Source organism: Nicotiana attenuata, chromosome 9 (genome assembly GCF_001879085.1).
Source record: "Nicotiana attenuata strain UT chromosome 9, NIATTr2, whole genome shotgun sequence".
Taxonomy (NCBI): Eukaryota; Viridiplantae; Streptophyta; class Magnoliopsida; order Solanales; family Solanaceae; genus Nicotiana; species Nicotiana attenuata.
This window is the reverse complement of record NC_031997.1, coordinates 30505779-30520516: the sequence shown is the minus strand read 5'-3', so window position 1 is coordinate 30520516 and position 14738 is coordinate 30505779.

Below are 14738 nucleotides of genomic sequence, written 5' to 3'. Positions count from 1 at the left end.
CGAGCCAGCCCACCTTTTTCTATACAAGTTTTTTTTTTTTTTTTTTTTTTCTAGTTCCGATGGATGGTTTTTTTCTTTTGCGCATTTCTCATGAAAAAGACATACTGGCCACCTCAAAAAGGAAAGCTATCAAAAATCAATCCAACGAGCAAAATAAAATGGCTTGGTGAAAGGATCACCACGAAAAGAGAACTATCTTTCTTGATCGCAAAAATAGGGATTTTTTCGTATATACATAAAATTATAAAATATCCTTGTGTCTACAACAAGGGACGGGCCAATAATATTGTGAAAGAATTCAATTATATATATGTTTGTGTGTGTTAAGTTATATTTTTATAGAAAAGCAATATCATATACTCATTAAATTGATATCCTGAATTAGCCTTTAACTAGAACACAAATTGTAGCCAATAGAGAGAAAGTTCAAATCTTGTAACTCGTTATAGTCATTTTCTTTTTAATTTTTCTCCATGCGAATCAAATACCGATATAAAGAATTACATGAAAATGATATATCAAAGTAGTACTTATCACAATTAAAAAGATTTCGTGGTGGCTGTTGAGTGGATTTTCTTCACCACTTAATATGCGCAAAGGTTCCAAAAAAAAAAAAATCTCTTCAAGTAAAGAAAAGTTTAATTAAGTAGACAGTCACATAAAGTTTTAGGAACTAGTCATTAGATAAACATGAGACCAATTACTATTAGGAACTAATCATTAGATTAACGTGAGAACAAGTAAAGATTTCAAATTAATTATCCTTTACATAGAATGAAAGAGCACTTCAACTCAAAAGTGAGTATCCTTTTTTATTTTTAAAAAGAAAAAAAAAAGTAAGTGTATCATAACGTTTAAAGACGTGGGGTATAATTAATAATTTATTTTCTTCCTCTTCCAAAAGAAATTCGATTAGGAAAAGAAAGAATGTATATAATCCAGCATCTCTGGTAGTACGTGCTGGTGCCATATGATAAACCAAACATCTAAAAGTTAAAAGATATTAGATGACACAAATATCAATCAATTATACTTTATATTTGCAACATAAAGCAGGAGCATTATAACCTATTTGGAAACCCTTATACATCCGTGCAAGACAAAATATACTGAATACACTTTTGAACGTGTAACCACATTTTTGGTGCTGTGAATTTTGACTTGATCTCACGGCCAACAGAGTCTATAGTTAGGTTTTATCTGCTCCCTTTAACTATATAGTATACACTTTTTTTTTCTTTTTTAAAGACACATTTTTATATTTATTTTTTTGTTAGGGCTTTTATCGTGGTTTTCTTTTATGAGATTTTTACCTTCCTATACTACATATGAAACCCTTCCTAATCAAGTTTTAACTTAATTATATGGGCATATACAATTTATCAATTATATACAATTTGTATTAATGAGTATCTCTTTATATTAGGAATTGAATAGAATTTGAATTGGGTTTTCAAAAACTATTGTTTGTTTGGATTGGGTGTTGTTGCAAGCAAGTGCGAATATTCTTTGGAGTTTATAACTCAATTTTGTTGGCGAAGATTAGATTTGATTTTGGCTGAATTTCATACTGAAACTCGAAAAAGTGGAAGAAGAATATATGACATACAGTATACTTATGAAATTGTATTAAAGTCGCATATAAATTGTATTTAAGTTGTATTATGTTGTAATTATATTTTTTTTATTTAAATGTTGTATGAAAGTTAAAAAGAAATTATTGTATAATGTATGAATCGTTATATGAAACTTGTATTTAAGTTAAAAATACTATCTTTTTACATAAAGTTGTTGATATGTATCAAAATTATTTTAAGAGATGAAGTTTTGATTGGAATTTCAGAGAGGAAGAAGAACACACCACTTACAAAGTATATAGAAATCATATACAAAAGACATATTGTATAAAATTTGTATGAAAATTGTATTTAAGTTGTATGATGTTGTAGATGTATTTAACTTGGTAAAAATAATGTACGAAAGTTATTGATAAGTTATATTTTATATAATTAGTTATATGAAATTTATTTTTATTATGTATATTGTTATAGATATATTAAATTTGTATTAAATTTATACGAAATTTATTTTTTAAAAAGAGAAGAAACAGGAAATTGTCCCATTTATTGCTTAAATTTAGTTTTAAGTATTATAGTAGACAAATTTTCAGGCATGGGAGAACGGATCCTATTGTTCATACCCAAATGAGAAAACGGGATGAAAATTGTCCTATTCTCTTTTTTCCCCTCTATATTTGCTTCTTTAGGTTAGACATTACTTCCAGGTCCCAAATATTTGTTACGGTATTTTTTTCTCTTCTCAAATATACCCTTGTTGTTCAAAAGTAATCAAAATCAAGTCACTTCTCATGTAAAGATAAATTTGAACAAAGATACTGTTCAGAATTCGGAAAATATTCCAGCATAATATACTGGAATTCCGCTATTATATACTGGAGTTCCAGCATAATATAGTGGTCCGGCATAATATGCTGGAAGTTCATACACAGGTGCTCCAATCTCCAGTATATTATGCTGAAACTTTCCGTGTGTTGGAGTTCCAGCATAATATGCTGGAAGTTCACACACTTGTTCACCAATCTCCAGTATATTATGCTGGAACTTTCTATGTTGCAGAAAAATAGTAGTTATTTTTTAATAACTTTGCAAACGTTGGCAATTTTTTAATTACTAGTCCAAAAACTCGTTAGCGCATGTTATTTTCACTAACTCTAATGGTGGCTCCAAAAGTGAGTATATTTGAAAATGCCCCATATTTGTTTTTTAATTTGGTGATCCAACATTGGAGGATTTGCAGCCGTACCCTATATTTGTGCCACCTTTTAACTTGTACCATATTTTTAAAAATTATTAATTTGGTGACAAAAAATCCGTAATAATATGACAATTACACCCCTGACAAAAGATATAAAACCTGCATCACGCATTGATCGCGTGATCTACAACCTCATTTGTGAAAAATGACCTCCTCCTCTCCTCTCAGCAGCTTTATCAAAAGATTAGAAACTTATCCAGATTCATCTTCAGAATCACACTTGCATGAAATTGTTTCATGTTGAAGCTAAAACTTCATGCTAATGTAGCATGAAGTTGTTTCTGTTATTACACTGTATTTGTAAAATAAATTCTGGAAATATAAATGAATATAAACAGTAATGAATATAAACAGAAATGACATAAACCAATTCGAGCCCACTGAATTCACAGTGTTTCCTTAAGGAATTTAATCCCCTCCTAGTACCCAAGGTTATGGATTATTTCCTCCCAGGATAGAACGAATTACACACTGGTGTAGTGGTACTTCAAACCCCAGTGTTTCAGCGAACACAAAGTTCGGTAGCAAATCACACTTACTTTTTGCTTTGTTTTGATGCTAAAAGTATGCAGAAGAAGGAGAGGAAACTCAGAAAATTGTAGTTAAAATTCTGAGCAGAATAGTGTTGTATTTATAGCCAAAGTTGGGTCTCTTCAGAATGGTTGTTTATGCAAAACGCCCACAACATAAATGCCATTACATAAATGGCCATTTACTCAATAATAAAGAGGGAAAATAAAGAGGGAAAATTGAAGAGGGTAGTTACTTTTCTGTTACCAAAACAGAAAAACGGATTGGATTTAATATTAATATTTAATATTAATATTTTGTTATTAAAACAAATATTTAATAACATTTCTGTTAATATTTTACTATTAACAAATAAATTTGGTCCAAAAAGTTAATCAATCAATCGATCATTTGACCAAATCCAAATCCAAATCCAAATCCAAATCCGAATCCGAATCCGAAGCAGAAGCCGAAGCCGTAGCCGTAGCCGAAGCCGAGCCGAGCGAGCGAGCGATGACGACGGCGCGAGGCTTGCCTTCTTCTCAACTCTTTAAGAGCTAGAAGAAGAGCAATTGCTTATATACCCATAAAAAACCTCTTCCTCTTCCAATATGGGACAATGCCCATTTGCCAAGGGAGGGGGAACTTAAAATTTCACTCAAAAATTTTATTTCCCTCCATTTCCCATTCACCCTCTTTTAAGTATTTAATATATTAATTAAATACCTTAAAAACCCAACAGTTTCATGTTGAAGCTAAAACTTCATGCTAATATAGCATGAAGTTGTTTCACATTGAAGCTAAAACTTCATGCTAATGCATGTTGAAGTTATATATCCTGCAGTCTACTGTTTTGTCATGAGTTTTATCCGAAACTTCAGTCTAAACATGCTGAAGTTATTTAGTTCATTTACTATAACTTCAGACTAAACATGCTTAAGTTTTTTAGTTCATTTGCTAAAACTTCAGACTAAACATGCTTAAGTTTTTTAGTTCATTTGCTAAAACTTCAGATTAAACATGCTTAAGTTTTTGTCTTGCAGTATGTAACTTTCTAATGAGTTTTTGCTAATGCATGCTGACGTATTTAGTTCATTTACTAAAACTTCAGACAAAACATGCTAAAGTTATTTAGTTTATTTGCTAAAACTTCAGACAAAACATGCTGAAGTTATTTAATTCATTTGCTAAAACTCAGACTAAACATGCTTAAGTTTTTAGTTCATTTGCTAAAACTTCAAACTAAACATGCTTAAATTTTTGTCTTGCAGTATGTAATTTTCTAAAGAGTTTTTGCTAATGCATGCTGAAGTTATTTAGTTCAATTGCTAAAACTTCAAACCAAAATATGCTGAAGTTTTGTAATGCAGTCTACAGTTTTGTCCTAAGTTTTATCCGAAACTTCAGTCTAAACAAGCTAAAATTTTTTAGTTCCTTTGCTAAAACTTCAGCCTAAACATGCTTAGTTTTTGTCCTGCAGTTTGTCAAATAGTCTTTTATTTAAAAAAGGGCAAAATCGTCTTTTTAAAATGCTTTTAACAAAAAAAATGGGTACGGATGCAAACAGAAAAACAAAACGGGTATAAGTTTAAAAGGAGTGACCAAATAAGGCGACCCGTGCAATTTTTACTCCATCATTGTTATGCCAATGGGCTTAATGGCCTTACTTTTGTACATTGGGTGATGGAGCTAAAGTAAAGGGGGAAGTGCTCGTAGCCACTAATTAGAGATGTCTTTACTCTTTAGCCACTGTTTAAAATGTATTTACTCTTTAGCCAATGCTTAATAATTTTTTATCCGCCGGACGAAAATACCCCTGTGCTAGACATGTGTGTTGTGTAAATACTAAGGACATGATGTCCTTAACTTCATGAATGTTGTGTAAATATTAAGGACAAAGTGTCATGTCATGTCCTTAACTTCACATGTGTAGTGTAAATGTTAAGGACGTGGTGTCCTTAACTTCATGTGTGCAGTGTAAATGTTAAGGACATAATGTCCTTAACTTGTATTTGCACCTTCTGTTGTTAAACTTTAGGACCTCATGTCCTTAACTTTATATGTGCAATGTAAATGTTAGGGACGTGGTGTCCTTAACTTGATGTGTGTGGTGTAAATGTTAAGGATATAGTGTCCTTAACTTTATGAGTGTTGTGTAAATATTAAGGATAGGGTGTCCTTAACTTCATGAATGTTGTGTAAATATTAAGGACAAAGTGTCATGTCATGTCCTTAAATTCATATGTGCAGTGTAAATATTAAGGACATGGCGTCCTTAACTTCATGTGTGTAGTGTAAATGTTAAGGACACCATGTCCTTAATATTTACACTGTACTCATGAAGAAAGGATAAAAACATTTTTATTTTTGGTAAAAACTGAATATCATGTTAAGAAGTGGCTATCCCAGGTCATTTCTGCTGAGCTAAACAAACGCGAATGGACTTTTGGCACAATCGTTATGAGCACGCGGCTGGACAGCTGTCAAATTTATCACACATGGCACGTCAGCAGCACCACTTGGTCAAAACGGGATCCCGTTCTTTCCTAATATATTCTGTTTCAAGCGCGTGAGAAGACCCGCACATTCTAACCTTCACCTGCCATTTCAATATCAAAAAGACTTATCCACTTTGAAACCCCACCCTCTTCCCCGCCCTCCCAAAAAACACACAATATCCTGTCCAAATACCAAATGCACATTATAACAGGAGCCTACAATATATTTAAATTGTAATATGAAGAGTTCACATTATTTGGCATCCGATATTTGTATTTGGACTCGACTATATTCAAATTCGCATCGATAAATCTTATTGGGAATAAAATATTTCATTACAAAAACAACTTCATAATCAAGAGCTAAACACAAGACCTCTAATTAAGGATCACAAGTACTTATTACTTCCCCCGCCACAACCCTTGTTGGCGATTGTTGTTTATATTCGTTTACTTAACAGTATACTTGAAAATTGGAATATAAAATGACTTTGAATATTAAAAATTGTAAAAGTTGTATGGCAGTGCCATATAATAGTATCAATTCGAACAGATAGTATCTCATTTTCCTTTAAAGAAAAACCCTAAAGTTCCAATTGATTAGCTACTTTGAAAGGTTCTTTTGGAATAAGGAAAATCATATATTTTTCAACTAAAACGTCTCTGGGGAATGAATTTCTTGTATAGAATTCTTTGAACAAGAAGAAAATAAGAAAAAACAGTACCTAAAAGAAAATTTTAGTATTAATCCCCTAATTGTGCTATTTCATACAAGGACTGAAATTCCTAACATGGGATACGACTAATTCCAGGTAGAAACAACCTGGTTCTAAGAATTTTGGGTGATGTTAACTAAAACCTAAAACTGTTGCCAACTACTAATAAAATAAACATAAAATGACTTAAATCTGACCCCACCGAAAAATTAAAGCCTTAACATCAATATCTATGTAATATATATGTTATAGAATAGAGCACAATAAAACAATATAATAATGGAAATAAGATAAAATAGGAGGAGAATATAAATGTTCTTTATATTCAAGTGTGTGTTACAGTATTCAATAGGTGAAGATCACCCTTTTATAGGATATATAAAAGCAACTTGATATAGTAGTTACAACTCTTAAGAGAACATTAAATAAGTACGTGCGAATTGGAAAGTGTAGAAGAGTTAATGGAAAGCGTAGAAGAGTCAAATGGACATTCATATTATTTCATTGAATTCATAACACTTCTTGTTCGATTTTCATATAAAAAATAATGTGACTCGTTAAAATCTTACTAAAAAAATCGATGAAAAAAGGTCTAGTGTATGAAAAACACATTTTGTAATACGCATTGAGGGTTGTCTCATTAAAAACCTTATTAGAAAAACTTTATACACATGGTAAGTGTCACAAGGGTTATTTATGTCACTCCGAAATCTGCCCGAGGTTCACCATTGTGCGGCGCAGTCAAGCCCAACCTTGACTTCAGCCTTCCTAACACTTAGCCAAATTTTCAGCAAGTTTGTACTTGGTTCAATTTCAGGAAGCAAAGTAAAGGAAACACAATCAAATACGGGGAAATCCCAACCTTTATATTAATTCGAAAACTTACAAAGGAAACCCTCACTTGACTATGATCACAAGTCGATCACAACCACTTTGATAAAGAACACAAGTTCTTTAGCCAACACTAAAACCTGCCCAATGCCGAATCTCAGCCCCTTTGAAACACTTAGAAACCCTCACGTTTCACTCTTGTTTTCCTTATGAATTTCACACGAAATCCTCACATAAATTTGACTAAGTCCAAAGGCACGTATTTATAGCACATAGGCAGCCTTTGATACTTGACAACACATTGACGCTTGTTGTCTACAACTTTTGCCACCTGGCGGGCTAATGTTAAATTTGTTCATATCTTGTAGTTGACATCCCCAACTACATAGGCCATGATCTACACGAAATGATAGTGGATACAAGTTTAAAATAGTCATGGGTACAAGTAGTTACAAAAAGGTCTGCCCACTACTTTGGCATATGCACTGCATGTGCATTTTTGCTGGCCAACTGCTGCACGCCCAAGGCTGGCATTGCGCACAACCTTGGCTCCTTTTGACATTGCTCCGCACCAATGCCGTGCGGGCAACCCGCCGCTCATGACTTTGCTGCACACGCCCGACGCTAATGCCGTCTGCACATGTCTTGGCCTAGTTTCTGCCTTGTTCATGTCAACCCTTGTTTCACCCATGTCAATGCTTGTATTTTGCTTCACATAGGCGTGCCTTAGCTATTGAAAGCCTTTCCCATCATCCCGCATTGCTTCGTCTTAGCTTATCCCGCACTTGGCATTGCCACTACCCAAAGTGTCCGTGCCACTGACTTTGGCGCGCATGCGATGCCATGCCACCCCGACTTGCCCACACTGCCTTGTCAAGCCTTTGCCAAGCATGTCTTGCCTGCTCCAAGACCTTGGCCAATACTTGCCCGCAACAGTCCCTTGTCCGCATGATCGTTATGCCCGCACATAGGCCAATGACAAGGCCATCACGCGCAATCCTTGTCACAGCCGCGCCACGCCCGATGTCGAAGAGTCAGGCCTCTAACCGTAAGCATCACATGTTTTACAGAAAAGATTATTTTCACTTGTTATAATCTCCCTTGCTTCAATCGCAACTGCAAAAAGTTATACAGAAAAATTATGCAGCATTTGGAGAATATTTGGTTGAAATCGAATATCTAAAGAAGCTGAAAGAGTATACTTGATCGATTATACGTATTTTGATATTTATTTCACTTGAAACAAGTTAAAGATTTATGAGTGAGTCATTATTTCACTTGAAATATTCATCAGGCATATTTTTGAATATGTCATCACTGAAGTACTGAACTCTATTATTTCCAAATATTGATGTCCAAATTAATATTTGAAAATGCTGATTTTGATGGTTTTAGAAGGCAGGAATTAATATGAAAACCGGCATATTGGTAGCAATAGGAATAAGGTTAAAATATGGGATTAAACAAATTGGTATTGTGTCATGTTATGTAATTAAGACTAGGAGAAGTAGTATTTTTTGTTTTAAAGTCAAAAAGATTCCACGCTTTTATGTATGCTCATAGAAGCCATGTTAGGCACATGCAACTGACCAGCTGTGTGATGCTTATTCACGACCATGCATTCTCATCAATCTTCTTCATATACTTCTGTTTATCATTGACATTTTAATGGATATAATTATTGCTGTTGCAAATTTTTATTATTAAGAAATCATTGGTGCCTTTTTTGAATTAAATCTTTAAAAAGAGTAGCCCAGTGCATGAAGTATTCTATGTTCACGCAGGGTCCGGGAAAGATTCTCACCCTAAGGAAGGTGTTATATAAGCCGTCTATCCTAATACAAGCACTAATGACTAATTCCACGGCTGAAATAATTCCTTACCATCACTGCTAAAGTATTTCTTAATGCGAGTAACTTAGGTTAGTAATCACGTATTAATTTTCTGCTTCAAAAGAAAGTCATATAATTTTGATGAATAAGTCATAATTGTGTTGTCTATGAAATTTACCCTAATATATAGAGGTAAGTTGTTAAGAACGTGAGAAATTAAACAATTACATTGATTTGGGTGTAGTTAAATTAATTGAGGGATTTGTCCAATATACAGAAATGTCACATGTCAAGAATACTTCAATGTCATTTACTACTTAAGACTGGCCATTGATGACTCTTAGAAGCCATCCGTACACTTAGCATTAATTAAGTTTTTCATAGTTGGTCTAATCTATTGGTAATTAAAGAGGATGCAAATTAAATGAGACATTCTGATCCTCTCTTTCCTCTAATCCTCTCAGTTTGATTCAAGAAAAGGATCAACCAAAGAGCTATTTTGGAGTTTCCTTATCCAAAATCTTAGTTTGATTTTGGGGTTCAAATTTATTTGACCTTAGAAATCCCTAGCTAGAAACCCCTAGCTATTTATTTTTAATAGGTTATGACTCTATCTATAACAAGACTGTTGATAGGTCCACATGACTTCAAGATAACCATTTATGGGTGTGGTGGATTCTTAACTAATGTTTCGATTCCGAGTCATGAATATGAAATACTTTTTTGTTAAAAAATATTTTCTCCTTTAATAAGCCTTATGCGGTACGTATCCAAATTAACAGAGACTTCAATACGAATATCGAACATTGAATACAAGAAAAATAGGCACTGTCCTATTAATAAGTAGCAAGAAATTAAGCTGAAGATGGGCATGAGCCTAGAACTATCAGCATTCTAAAGTCATGCATGCCCACTTGATAGTTGCTGGAACCAACCGAAAGGCATCCTAACAATAAAGCATATGCACATGAATGAAAACACAATTTGTTTAAACATTATAATCATTAAGTTCTACCTAAACGGACAATGACAGATGTACATCATCTGCAGGATACACATATATGTATTATTTCCGACTAAACTGAATATATAATATATATAGTTGAAAAGTTTTTGTCACGGCCCAAACCTAAACCCGGTCGTGATGGCGCCTCTCATGGGAACAAGGCCAGCCAACTAAACCCGATTCATCCTTTTAAAACAATTAAACAGTTCATAAGTAGTTTAAATATGGTTTAATGATAATAATTAGCGGAAGTACAACCCGACACAGCCCAAACCGGGATGTCACAAGTCACGAGCATCTATTAGAGTATAAATACAACTACAAGGTCTGAAATATACGAAACAGGACTGATAAACAAAGGGAGAAAAGCGGTGTTGCGAACGCTGGCAGTCACCTTGCTAACTTCGATAACTCTGCCTCCGCTCAGACAAAACCCACTATCGGGTGCAAAAATACCTGCATCTGCACACACGGTGCAGGGAGTAAAGTGAGTACTCCAACTCAGTGAGTAATAAAGATAAATAACAACTGAGCAGTAAGAAATCACGTAAAGCAAACCAACATGCTGTATAGAAGCAGTGTAAAACCCTTTGAGAAAAAAACAGTGAAGCTGTGAAATCTTTAGAAATATCTTAGCTCAGTTTAAACTCTTTTGAAAATGACTTTTTCAACACGCAATGAATGCAAAATAGTTAGTGTCGATAAGCACCAAAAATTCGCCCCTCGGGCACAAATACCACAGTATAACAGGTAAAATGACAAGTAAAAATGAAAGATGAACACATAAAGGTTCGCCCCTCGGGCACATATCTCAAAACAATACCAGCCCCTCGGGCTCACTCTCAGAATAGTATCAGGCCCTCGGGCTCACTCTCAGAACACTCTCAGCCCCTCGGTCTCACTCTCAGAACACTCTCAGCCCCTCGGGCTCACTCTCATAACACTCTCAGCCCCTCGGGCTCACTCTCTCAGAACACTCTCAGCCCCTCGGGCTCACCCTCTCAGAACAATGGGTACCCGCGCTCACTGTGGGTGTGCAGACTCCGAAGGGGCCCCTTACGGCCCAAGCGCTATATCAATCCACCTCGTGGCTTATCTCTCGGCACTCGGCCTCACATCACTCGGCACTCAGCCTCACATCACTCAAGCCACCTCATGGCGTATAAATGTATCTCAGGCCCTCGGCCTCATATCACTCAGTGTATCCTCACATATGGCCCTCAGCCGCACTCAGTCAGATATCATCACAAGCCCCTCGGGCATTAGTAAAACAGTAGTTCTCAGCTTAAAACATCATTTAGAAATATCATTTATGTTTCAAATCTGAGTAAAAGGTGGCTGAGTTTGTAAAACAGTAGATATCAACAGGACTGGGTTCAAGCAATAAGTCGAAACAGTGAGGAAATAGTGATAAAAATCCCCGAAGGGTTCAAATAATTGGCACGAAGCCCAAATATGGCAATCAGCCCAAATCATGATGATAACAAACAAGTTTCAGTCAAATATGCGGTAAAATCATCAATCGGGATGGATCAAGTCACAATCCCCAACGGTGCTCTATCCCACGCTCGCTATCCGGCGTGCAAGTCACCTCAACATAGCACTACGATGTGCAATCCGGGGTTTCAAACCCTCAGGATATCATTTACAATCATTACTCACCTCGAACCGGCAAAATCTCTAGCTCGCGACGCCTTTGCTCCTCAAATCGGCCTCCACGCGCGTCGAATCTACCCAAAATCAGAGCGAATACATCACAATATGCTAAGGGAACAAAGCCCAAGCGAAAACAGTCAATTACCGGCACAAATCCTGAAATTACCAAAATCCGAGCCCCGGGCCCACTTCTGAAACTCAGAAATTTTCACATCATTAGATTCCCTATCTTCCCACGAGTTCATACATATCAAAAGTTCTCAATTCCGACCTCAAATGGTCCCTCAAATCCCAATTTCAAAGTCCAATTTCTCAAGCCCTAGTTCTTCAATGTTAGGCTTAGTTTCCATGAATTTGTAGGTGGATTCCACAATATAATCAAGTTTTAAGACCAAGATTCTTACCTCAAGTTGATTCCTCTTGAATCCCTCTTTCATCTCTTCCAAAAATCTCCAAAAAACGAGCAGCCATGGGTAAAAATAGACCCAAAATCGCGGACAAGGTGACTTAAAAACATTCTGCCCAGCAACTCCAAATCCTTCTTCGCGATCGCGACCAAGGCCACGCGATCGCGAAGCACAAAAATCCAAGGCTTCAAAAATACTCAATGCGAACGCGATGCTCCCTCGGCGAACGCGATGCTCTTTTTCCCAAACATACGCGAATGCGGACCAGCCTATGCGAACGCGGAGAACAAATCCACTGGGTCCCCAAATCCTTATACGCGAACGCGTACACACAAACGCGATCGCGAAGCTTCCACCTCCAAAACTACGCGAACGCGAACCCATCACTGCGAACGCGAAGAGCAAACCTGGGCCAACGAAAAATCCCTCTACGCGATCGCGAAGGACTTCACGCGATCGCGAAGGCCATTTCTTCTGCAACAGCTGAGATGAAAATTTGCAACTCCAAAATGCCAAAAATGGTCCGATTGACCATCCGAACTCACCTGAGGCCCCCGGGACCTCAACCAAAAACACCAACACGTCCTAAAACCTCATTCAAACTTGTTCCAATCATTAAAACACCTCAAACAACATCAAATTACTCGAAATTCATCGAATTCGAGCCTAAGTTTCCAAAAACTTTCGAAATACACTTTCGATCAAAAACCCGAACAAACAACGTCCGAATGACCTGAAATTTTGCACACACATCACAAATGACATAACGAAGCTACAGCAACTCTCGGAATTCCATTCCGACCCTCGGATCAAAATCTCACCTATCAACCGGAATTGGCCAAAATACTAACCTTGCCAATTCAAGCCAAATCCTTCCACGGACTTCCAAAATGCATTCCGATCGCGCTCCTAAGTCATAAATCACCTAACGGAGCTAGCCAAATCATAAAAATTCCAATCCGAACTCATATACAATTAAGTCAACTCTTGGTCAAACCTTTCAAATTTAAAGCTTTCAACTGAGACTGTTCTTCCAAACTCATTCCGATTTTCCTGAAAACCAAAACAAACGATCTACATCAGTCATAATGCATTACACGGGGCAAGTCATGCCCGAGAACAGGCGATCAAAGTGCAAAAGCTCAAACGACCGGTCGGGTCGTTACAATTTTATAAATATTTATATTCATTTCAAATAAATATTTATTTATTATAAAAAAATATCAATGGGTGATGTGAGATATCTCACGTCCAATAACTTCCCTAAGATCTTTGGTTGTGGTTATTGAACAACTATTCATAGACAAAATAGAGTGAATACGAGAAAATACCAATGTTTTAACCAATTTTAAGCATTCCAAGAAACAAAATATTCATAGTATAAAAGGAGAGTGCCTAGGCATAAACATTGTATTTTCGTAGGGATTCACGGGTTCATACAACCCCAAACCGACCAAAGTGATGTATGCGAATTCCAAGTCCCGAGCAGATAATTTAGAATTCCCCATATTTCCTTTTCCATTTTTTTTTAAAGAAAAAAATTATATCACAAGTTTTCTGTTTGTTCTTTTTTTTAAAGAGAAAAAAATGTGAGAAATTTTCCTCGATTCTTAATTTTAAGTTGGAATTGCATAAAGCAACTAAACGGGGGAATGATATTCCCATGTTGATTTCAAGAGAATTTTTCAATTATTAGAATAATAAATGTTTACTTGTACCAGATTTAGGGCCTGTTTGGCCATAATTTTTTTTACTTTTTTTTCCGGAATTTTTTTTTACCTTTTTTCGGAATCAGTGTTTTGCCATAAATATTTTAAATTTCACTTGAAGTTGAATTTTAAATTATTTTTAGAAATTTGCAGAACTCCAAAAAACAGTTTTTCAAAATTTTCATTACAAATCACTCACAAAATTCAAAAATATCTGCAAGTTGTATTCATGTCCAAACACAATCTAATTTTCAAATCCAATTTTTACTTGAATTTTTCCCCACTTTTTTCTAGAATTTTACAATCCTTATGTCCAAACGCTCACTTAGTATAAATGCTCAGCTTGATTTCCCTTTTTTTTTTTTGTCATTCTTTAAATGTCTTCAATATATATTTTTGTTTCACGAGCTTATTTTTGGATATATAACATCTCTATTTCCTCGTTAATATTAGTGTGAATTAATTCTAAAAGTATTCAGTAACATATATTTTTCAGGCATTAATTGGAAAGATTTTGTTCTTTGGTAAGATAGCGGAGGCCAATGCAATTAACGCGACTAGAAAAAAATATGATAAAGAGATACAGATAACCTCTAAGAATAGATAATTTATTGGTATTGTTATCACGCTAAAAAGTTTATCTTGTATTTTAGTTTGAACTCCCAAATTTGACATTATAACAAAGTAATAATTATACCAAAAAATTGCTTTTCTTAACACACACCCCCCCCCCCCCCC